The sequence below is a fragment of the Solanum stenotomum genome, chromosome 2 (genome assembly GCF_019186545.1).
Source record: "Solanum stenotomum isolate F172 chromosome 2, ASM1918654v1, whole genome shotgun sequence".
Classification (NCBI taxonomy): domain Eukaryota; kingdom Viridiplantae; phylum Streptophyta; class Magnoliopsida; order Solanales; family Solanaceae; genus Solanum; species Solanum stenotomum.
Genome location: NC_064283.1, coordinates 32709032 through 32720324, shown reverse-complemented (window position 1 = coordinate 32720324; position 11293 = coordinate 32709032). Strand labels below are relative to the sequence as shown.

Genomic DNA, 11293 nt, shown 5'->3' with positions numbered 1-11293 from the left:
ATCCCAAATTTTCATTTTATTTAGCTTAAATATTTTTGTGTGTGCATTTCCATCATTGTGCCGTATGTTTTAAAAATTAAAATTTAATCTTATATAACTTAAAAATTAAACTTTCATCTTATTTAGCTTAAAATAAAATGTTCATCTTATTTAGCTTAAAAATAAGATTTTCATCTTATTTAGTTTTAAAATATAACTTTCATCTTTTATAGCTTAAAAATAAAACTTTCATTTTAAGTTTATTAAAGTAAAAGAAAATTTATTATTAAAGTTATCCACATTTTAATTATAGATAAAATATAATTATTAAGTGAGTAATAAAAAATTTAATGAAAAATGTGTAATTTAGTAGTGAAGTGAACATTTTAAGAGAAATCAAAATATAAATAAACATAATAATTACGCAAATAAATTCAGCTTATAATATAATCATAAATAAACAAATTGTATTTATAAAATGTAAATTTTTAATTGAAAAATATATTTATCATAAAAACAACAAATAATTAAGGTTGTACAGGCGAGTCCCAATTATAGAATCTTTTTATGGGTAAAGATAACAAACGGGTCAAGACCCAACCCAAATCAGATTTTCTTGAGTCAAGTCCGGTAATGAGTTATAGAACGGGTCAAAACTCAATCCAACCCAAATTTTACTATGATTTACTTATTTTATTATTCTTTTTACAATATTTTAGTACCTAATAAAATTGTTATTTTTCTTTATAATGGCTATATATAACATATAAATTTTTTTAAAAAGTTCTTTAAGAATATTTTGACAAGATTTCTGTTGATTCAATATTTGTTACATATCACCTAAATTTTAATGGATTGAAATGAGTTAACCTAATAAATAAGCGGATCAATAACCCATCCAAACTTAAACGGGTTGGGCGAATGGGCTTAATTTTGCCAATCCTAACTTTTGGCAAGCTATATTGTATAACCAGTGTTGGGGTGGACGTTCGAAATTTCTAAATTTCGAATTCAGTAACTCGAAATTGGTAGTTAAAAGTAGATATCAAATATCAAAATTTTAAATTTCAGTTAGGTATTTGGTATTTGGTAAAACTTTTTTCATTTTGTATTTCATTTGTAACTCAAATAATATCATTACTAAATTGTGATTCTGAACTTATTCTCTTAGATATAATAATTTGAGTATTACCTTTAAAACTAAAATATCCACATGAAAATTTTGTATTTTATTTTTATTTTAAAATATTGCTTGAGAGCTTCTCATTGATTATTATTTTTATTATTTTTTTCATTATATATAGTATGATATCAATTACATGATCTTATTAGTATAAGCATGATATTTTTCATATTTCTAAACAATTTCTTATATCAAATTTAAATATTTATCGGTTTACATTGAAATTTTTATTTACTACTTTTTCATTTTCTTGTTCATATGTAGTGTTATTGTGTTAACATTTTGTCATGTGTTTTTTTAAAAAATATTTGTTCACTTATGTCCTTCTATTACTCATCTTTTAATATAGATAAAAATTTAGTTTCTTGCTTTCACAACTCTATTTATTTCTTATCATACTTTTATTTAATTAATCATGTATTCTACGTGATGATGGAATCTAATTGATGATTGCACTGCACACACAAAGAAGATTAGTGAAAGAAACAAGGAATACATACATGTTTGAAATATTTTTTTTTTGATATTTTTTTGTTTTTTATAAAATAATTTTAAAAAAATAAATTTTGTCATAAAAGCATATGTAAGATATTTAGAATTATTCCTTATGATTATATATTATGTTATATATTAATAAAAAATATGTTTATAATTTGTCGATTCCATTTCGTAATTTTTTGATTTTTTTAAAAAAAATCAAAACTAATTCAAATAAAATATTATTGGTATTTTAAAATGTAAGTTTAGACGTTTTTTTTAGGGATAAGATTAGTTAATATTTGAAATTTAAATTTTAAATTAATTATTTAATGGTTGTGGGTTCTTTTAATTTATTTATTTTGGATTGGAAGTTTTTTCTTTATATTATTAAGTAAGGTTTGCTATATGGATATAATTTAAGATATTTTAAAAAATGAAAAAAAAAACAACCCCATTTAACGTATGAAGATCCACAATTTTTAAATTATTTTATAAATTTTTTTGATAATCAATTTTTTTTATATTACTAATTTAAAATAAATTTAGAAAAAATAAAAAAGAAACTACCCCATTTAAAAATAAAAAAATCACACTTCTTCCCTTCTTTTATAATTAAAAGTGAGTCCCTTTAAACCTCATTTATTTAAATCAAAAAGAGAATATATCATCAAAACAAAATAAAATAAAACAAAAAGCTGAAAAAGAAAGGCAAAACCAAATTAGGCAACTAAAGAAGGAAATGGAAAGTTATCTTCTTCCATCTCTATGCCACCGCCATTGATGATCTCCAAGCACCAGTCGCTCGCCGGATATAAATTTTTCAATGTCGTATCTCCACCATTTCAGCTGTTTTCACACTCAAACTTGACTCCGGAGATCGGAATCTATGGAGACGACCCAATCTGAGAAAATGCTGCTCTTGGGTGTTGCTATAAAATGCTCCAGGTAAGACTTGAAAAGTATTATATATGAACTAGAACTCCTTTTCTCTAGTCTAATCTTTGATGGGTTGAATCCCACAAAGAGTTAAATACCACCATCTAAATTTAGACCTTTGAATTGGAAAACTAACTCATTGTTGCTTATACGATTTATGGGTTTGCAAAAAATTTGGATTGGATCTGTGGAGGATGCAGATAGGAGCTATCAATAATCTAATACACCACTAAGAACTTCAGAGTCTTGATTTAGTACCACTTTGGACACCCCTATGCTCTCACCAGGTGCATGGTACAGTTAACCAACCGAAATAGCTTCAAACTTTAAAAGTTTGCTAAAGTTAAGCATCAATTGTAAACTCCTTCATGCTTCTTATCGGTACCTGTATATCGTATTGTTGTGTAGTACTTTGTGAACTAGATAATCAAATTAGTACCTGGCGAATCTGTCTCCTTGATTCTTATGTATGGAGTGTTACATTTTTCTAAATTTATTATCTTCTTGGCTGTTGTTGGGACTTCATGGAAAGAATTGAACTCATAATTACCTGCAAAAACAAAAACTAGGTTAACAAAAAAATCAGCAAGAGTATTTCCCTTCCTGAAGGAGTGTTGTACTCTTAATGATATAGAATTTATGATTCTATTGATGGAGTTGACCTCCATTGTCACACTCCAAGGTGACTCCCACTCTCCATTAAGAATATTAACCATTGACAAAGAGTCAACCTCAATAATAATCTGTTGAAAATGTTTGTCTAAACAGTATTGCAGACCCTCTCTAATTGCAATTGCCTCAGCCATCAAGTTAGAAGAATCAACCAACTTCACACCCTTAGCCCCTACTAGATTACCATTATAATCTCTCACACAAAAAGTAGTAGAACTAGGACCAGGATTACCCTTGGAAGTATCTAAGACGGGTAACCCTCCTATCTTTTCTTCCTCGTTTAAAACTATATTAAAATCACCCCCAATCAACCAAGGCCTATCTATACCATCTGCAACCTGATATAGATCCTTCCACAAGTTCAACCTTTGCATAGCATATACAATTGTAACATAAAAGGCTCAATTAATGCAACAAAAGTGAAGTGGTGAACCTTATGCAACATTTGAACCCATTGGAAAGCTTGTTGTGACTTCACTAATCTAATATTCCAAATAAAGGCCTTCATCATTACTGAGATATAGCTTTATTTCTCTTTGGTTGAACTCTGATTGGTTGCGTACTCTCACCACTGCCCTACTTCTTTCCTTTTCTAACTGTCATCTCTCTCAATCTCGACTATAAGGCTTCAGATTTTTTGGGGTCGTGAAGAACAACACTGTCCGGGATGTCGAAACGAGGACGATGAGGTTCCACCATGAACAAGTTCAGAATGTCAGTGGGTCTGCCGGTGGCAGCGACGGTGAACTGCGCCGATAACACTGGTGCGAAGAACCTGTACATCATTTCCGTGAAAGGGATCAAGGGAAGGCTTAACAGGTTGCCTTCAACTTGTGTTAGAGATATGGTAATGGCTACTGTGAAGAAGGGTAAGACAGTTCTCAGGAAGAAGGTTATGTCTGCTGTCATTGTTCGTCAGCGCAAGCCATGGTGTTAGTTTCGCTCTTTCCGTCCATCACTAGCCAAGGTTCATTTGAGTTCGAGGTCACCAGTGAAGTCGGTTGTAGTGGAATAGCTTATTTCAGCTTGTCATTGTCTCAGTCACTGCTCGTAACGAGGTAAAGCACTCTTAGCTCTTTTCTTGATTCAATTTGCACTAAATGTTTGATAATGATGTGTTCTTTGATTGGTTCTAAGATTCTCTTGCGTGATGTGTTTAAGTCTAACTTTCATTCTTAATCTTCATCTTATTTTCATTGAGATTGGTAGAGTAGGTTTCGTTTCTAATATCACTTAGTGTCTATTTTGAAATTATTTCTCTGTTCGCATTGTACTCTTCATAACTCATGGTCACTATGCCTGCCTCATATTTTAGCTTGTTTCACTAGTTCATCATGATATTGTTCTGTTCTTATATTGTTGAAATAGTATTCATTCTTTCGTTGTGTTTGGAGGGTGCCGAATGAGTTATGCAGTTGCACATTCAACAGATTTTGAATATAAGTTGAATTTTGAGTTTGTATTCTTTAAAGAATGTTCAAACAAGTGTTCATATCTTGTTTTAGGAGAGAAATGTATTATACATGTCCTCTGCTGTCAAATATTGCTCATTATTTTGTTAGAGTATGAGAGTGTTGGCAGTACACTTCTATAGTATTCTTGATGGTGTTGTAATGAAGCCTTTGATATGTCTGGTATTAAATCAGATTCCTTATGTTAATATTTTCTTATATATGTGTCCAATTTGGTATTCAACATGTGTAGTTTCTTTCCCTATATGAATCCTGTTCTTCGTGATTATCATTTGTACTACATCTTTAGTATATTTTGCATGTTACAGTGATCTAGTTGAGCATGGATTCTGAAGCTTAATTGTCCTTATTAATTGTGGTATTAAGTTGATAATTAGCCCCCTCCTATCTTTGTCTAAATATAAAATTCTCTATCCTGATTTCAATATGTTCTTTATCTTAGTCATTTACTTGATGTTACTGCTCAATATTGCCATCCTATATATATATATATAGCTTAGTGTGAGCCCATAATCATAAGTTTAAGTGGAAGTAAGTGGATTTTATGTAGTCCTAGAGCAACTTTATAGTTTGAGTTGTAGTAATTGGATTTTATATATTTTTTCCAGCTTCTAAGTGAAAGTTTATAGTTTAAGTTGAAATAATTGGCTTAAAAATAAAATTTTCGTCTTAAGTTTATTAAAGTAAAAGAAAATTTATCAACTTTTTTCTCTAATTTTTCATGCTATTAACTTTTCCCTCTAATTTTTCTACTACGATAAAATATTCCCTCCTATTAGTAATAAGAAACTTTTTTTTAAAAAAAAAACCTAATCCTGCTTAAAGTCAGATCGCCTCAGGCCTTCAACACATTGCTCAAGCAAAGAAATTCATGGTAGCCATCTCCATCACAGGTAATCGTAACATACTGGTTAAATTGTTCGATGCTCTATCATAAGCAGCCTTTGCATGTGAAAAGCAAAGAAAGAAAAACCACTGGAGTTCAGAAACTGCTCTTCTCGACTCCTCTCTTTTCCTATTATTTTTAAAGCTTTCATATTTTCTTTTGGTTCTGAATATTAATTTTCACGTGTTGTGATCTTGATGGCTACCGTTAGCATCAACATGTAAAGGGTTAAGGAAGCTAACAATATCAGAAAAAGAAATACTCACTTGTCGAGCATATGTTTAATCTTTACTGCTCGTCTTACTTCTGCATTAATATTATCTTGTTTTTCTTTAGTTCTCTATCCAAATTAATAGCTATAGTTGCTTTTTGTTATATGCCGAAAAATCTGTTTCTTATTGATATCGCAGATTTAGATTCAGTGTTCTGAAACTCGACGTTGTAGAGATTTTTGGTACCATATACAGTCTGCTTCCTTTATAGTTCATATACTCTTCATGTATTCAGTTTTGAATAGGCCCTTGAATTAGCTTGGTGCCAAATTGTTTTTCTTCTTCGTGTTACTTAATGGCTATAAGTTTACTAGTGTCAAGAAAAATTATCATTTTTTGCCTATTCTATTAAATTTAGAACTAGATTAACATAAAAATCATATCAATAGGAACCTAGTGTTGAAGTTCACTGAAAAACATTCATGTTTATTAAGTAGTTTCATTTCATGTTTATAACGTAGAAATTACATTAAGGTGTTTTGTTCTTTTCCATTTGCTGCTATGTGTGCTAGAGACATGCTTTAAGAATGGTTATCTTTTCTTAATGGCATCCGAAGAGTAAGATATTAGGATGCCATCAAGCTAATGGTTATCTTTCCTAAGGGGTTTTCATGGCCTTCATTGTCTTCTTGAAATACGCGTTACGATGTACGTTGGTAGTTGCAGTTCCAGCTGCCAAACATCCTTTGTCTTGAACTGCTTGCTGCTGTAAATGAGCTGCAATGTCATCCCATTCTCAATTGGGAATTCTCTACAAAAATGACAATAATTGATATTCATATAGTTACATAGGAATACATGATCTGTCGAATTATTAAAGGGGCAATAGAAACTTTATGTTCACTCCAAGATGCAAAAATGAACACCACAAGGCTATTGGCTACAATTTAAACAAAACAATAATTGAATCTCTCTTCTGGCATATTCTATATTAGACTTCAGCAAATCTAGGAAGAATGTGAAAGTTTTAGTTTGACAGTCATATGAACAGTTTATTGTATGAACAACAAACCTATAATTGTAGGTAAGTATTGTACTCCCAACAAACCTAGGAAAAATGATACCTAGTTATGGTATGACATTATTTGTTTCATTTCAGTTTTTAAAAGCTTTGTCGTTTATATATTGAAACAACAAGAACCAAGTAAATTTCGACATATAATGCAAGACGTCTTATTTGTTAAGTCAGCTTGGTCACTTTGCCTAGTTAACTTCTTTTATCCAGCAATTTAGATGCATCATGTATAAGTCTTGGAGAAGAACCTGTAATGGTGTACCATTACCTTTGTCTTCATTGTTCCGTTAGATTCACCTTTTGTCTCTCTTTCTCTTCTCTTTTACTACTTGATTTACTTGAGGTGAGTATATTACCTCAAGTACTAATAATTTCACATGACTAGCCTTCATACATTATAGTGATTTGTTGAAATATAACTATTGATTTGCAGTTTGAAGATTACAAAGAAAGCAACCGTAGTGGAAGAACATTGATATCAATTTCAGGACTCTTTGTGTGGACTTTGCAGGTTAGTATGTGTTTTGTGTTTTCTTTAATAGTATGGAGATATTAGTCTTTAATAGTATGAGGGTATAATTCTTGTTTACTATAAGTATAGGTTATAGACTTAATGGATAAAAGTTGGATAAATATATTGAATAGGCTTGATCCTTTATATGAGAGTGGAGCCAAAGAGTTTCTTCATTTTACATCATTAGATAGGCCAGATGCATCTGCAATATTGTGTCCATGTCGAAAGTTTCGTAATATGAAATTTGTTCAAAAATATTTGATTGTTGAACATATTGTGGTTGATGGATTTCTAACTAGTTACACTAGTTGGATTTATCATGGTGAGGAGCTATTTTCATCAAAATTGGTCAATTAGTTAGATAAAGGTGATGAGATGCAAGACATGTTACATGAAGCATTTGGAATTCCTCCTACATCTTTTGTTGATATGGACACTAGTGCTGAAGGATTTGATGGGTCAAATCAACATAACATGGGTTTTGATAAGAAGACTGAAGAATTCTTTCGCTTACTGAAAGAAGCTGAACGTGAGTTATATCCTAGAAGCAAGTATTCACTACTTTCGTTCCTTGTTCGTCTATTACACTTAGAGTGTCTCAATGGATGGAGTAACAAATCATTTTCCATGCTATTAGAGTTGTTAAAAGATGTGCTTCCAGAAGGTGAAACATTGCCCAACTCCTTTTATGATTCAAAGAAGATTATTAAAGATTTAGGACTTGAACATAAAAAGATACATGCATGTCCAAATGATTGTATGATTTATTGGAATGAGACGAAAGATAGAACGTCATGTAAGTTTTGCAAAGCTCCAAGATACAAACAATTCAAAGGGGCATCAGTTAATTCCAGTTCAAAAACATCAAAAATTCCACCAAAGGTGTTTAGATATTTTCCATTAATACCACGACTTCAAAGGCTATTTATGTCAGCTAAAACATCTACTCAAATGAGATGGCATGCTGAAGGTCGCACTAGAGATGGAGTAATGCGACATCCTGCAGACAGTATTGCTTGGAGGAAATTTGATGAAGCACATACAGATTTTTCTCGAGATCCTCGAAATGTTAGACTTGGATTGGCTTTAGATTGCTTTAGTCCATTTAAGTCTATGTCTATCCCACATAGCACATGGCCTGTTATCTTGATTCCATATAATTTGCCACCATGGTTGTACATGAAACAACCATATATGATATTATCAACTATTATTGATGGTCCTCGTGCACCAGGTAATGATATTGATGTCTATCTACAACCCTTAGTTGATGAGTTAAAAGAATTGTGGGTTGGTGTTGCCACTTATGACATATCAAACAATCACATTTTTCAAATGCGTGCAACATTGCTTTGGACAATTAGTGATTTTCCAGGGTTAGGTAACTTATCAGGATATGGTGTGAAAACTAGATATGCTTCTCCATGTTGTCTTACCAAAATTAAACATACAAGGTTGAAAAATGGGCGCAAATATTGTTTCATGTCTCATAGACGATGGTTATCTCATGGACACAAGTTTCAAAAAGATAAAGTGGCATTCAATGGCCTTGTGGAGTTAGATGGAGCAACTAAACGGTTGACGGGAATTGAGATTCTTAAACAATTGAATAATGTTAAAAACAAGTTTGGTAAAGATCTATTGGCCAAATCTCGTAAAAGGAAATGGGATGATGTTGATAATTTGGTGCAAAATATATGGAACAAAAAGAGCATATTTTTTGAGTTGGAATACTGGAAAGACAATATGATTCGTCATAATCTTGATACGATGCATATTGAAAAGAATGTCTTTGACAATATATTTTGGACATTATTGAATGTTGATGGAAAAGGAAAAGATAATTTAAACTCCCGTTTAGATTTACAAGAGATGGGGATCCGAAAAGCTTTGCATCCTAAGAAAAAGGCTAATGGAAAATATTATCTTCCTCCTACATGTTTCACATTGAGTAACACACAAAAAGACATCCTCTTACAAGTGTTAAAAGATGTGAAAGTTCCAGACGGATATGCTTCAAATATCTCAAGTTGTGTTGATCTAAAGCAACGCACAATGCATGGGTTGAAGAGTCATGACTGCCATGTTTTAATGCAACAACTCCTTCCTATTGCCTTGCGGAATCTCCTGCCAGTGAATGTACTTAACCCATTGATTGAATTAAGTAATTTCTTTAGGGGCATTTGTTCAAAAGATCTGAAGATAGGTGACTTAAAAAGACTCCAAGATCGAGTTGCAATGACTCTATGTCATTTGGAGAGAATATTTCCTCCATCTTTCTTTGATATCATGGAACATCTACTTATCCATTTAGCTGAAGAAGCAATGTTGGCAGGACCTTCACAATATCGCTCAATGTGGTTTATCGAACGGTATCATTTTGTTATTTTTTTTCATATTTACAAGAAATTGTATTTGTATTCTAAAAATTGTCTATTTTAGGTTCTTGCTTTGTCTTAAAAACTACGTAAGGAATAGACGTTATCCAGAAGGTGCGATTGCAGAGGGACGTTGGATAGACGAGTTAATGATGTTTTGCTCATGGTATTTAGATGACGTCGAGACTAAGTCTAATCCACCTCTAAGAAATGATGTTTTATCTAATGAAACGACAGACCAAGAGGGTCGTCGATCAAGTAGAGAGAAAGGATTTAAGCTTGATGACATTACACGTGCTCAAGCACACATATATGTTTTATTTAATTCTACCTCCACAACTTCATATCGTGAGTAAGTATTAAATCATAATTTATACTTAGTAATTAAGTATTAAATAATTTTCTTTCAATTTTTATTAAATAGTTATGTGTTTTACTTCCGTAGTGAACATATACAAGAAATCAAGAAGGAAAATCCTCGTATATCAAGACATAATATGGATCAAATTCATAATGAAAGATTTCAACTATGGTTTAGAAATCACGTAAGTATCAAATAGCTAAAATATTAGCTCATATATTACTATATAGGTAATTATAACTTTTAGATCACATCTTTATTTTTGAATGCTAGGTCGAGAAGATGCATATGGCTGGTGAAAAAATATCTGAGGATATTCAAACTTTAGCTATTGGCCCATTAATACAAGCAAAAAGAATGACTGGCTATATATGTGATGGAGTTAGATACTTAACAGAGTCTCATGATGTTAAGAGAAAAACTCAAAATAGTGGTATTATGTTAAAGGCTATCACTCAAAGTTATGCAAGCACAAAAGATAAAAATCCCATATTGGCAGAGGTTTCTTTTTATGGAATCCTCACAGACATAATTGAGTTATATTATTCCAAGAATCTCAAGTTTGTATTGTTTAAATGTAAATGGGTGAACAATAGCAAGGGTCTTATTGAGAAAGATGATTATGGATTTACTCTTGTGAATTTTAATCATCTACTGTATACAAGACATCAGTTATCAAATGAACCATTCATCTTTGCTTCTCAAGCTCAACAAGTGTTTTATGTCGATAAAAGGAGTGACGAATGGTTGTTAAACTTAATCCAAGAGGTTTTTATGATTTAGGTGATGACACACCAACAATTGAGCATAAGGAAGGACATATGGAGTTGTGGCCTGAACAACAATTGGATGACACAACATTTGAAACTGAAGAAGACATTGAATGGGTTAGAGAAGGAGTACCAGGATTAGAAATTGACCCAGAAACTTTGGAAAGTAATGAAGCATATGATGAAGATGACAACATATCTTAGTTTTTGTTACTATAGTAGTATAATCACTATTTCAGTACAATTGATTTTTGAACAATAATGACTTTGATGTTTTTACTCTTCATTCAGCTATTAAAATCTCATATGTTTATATATCTTATTATTTGACATGATAGTTAGATATTATTTTATACTTTTATATAGTAGAAACTA

At 31.3% G+C, this 11293-nt stretch overlaps 1 long non-coding RNA gene across 1 annotated transcript; it reads left to right on the top strand.

Annotated features, from left to right (window-relative positions):
* Nucleotides 1–3904: 3904 nt before the first annotated feature.
* LOC125857066 (uncharacterized) lies at nucleotides 3905–10863 on the top strand. The gene is made up of 3 exons (XR_007445588.1): nucleotides 3905–4308; nucleotides 7329–7406; nucleotides 10422–10863. It is a non-coding gene; the product is annotated as an uncharacterized LOC125857066 (long non-coding RNA).
* Nucleotides 10864–11293: the final 430 nt, after the last annotated feature.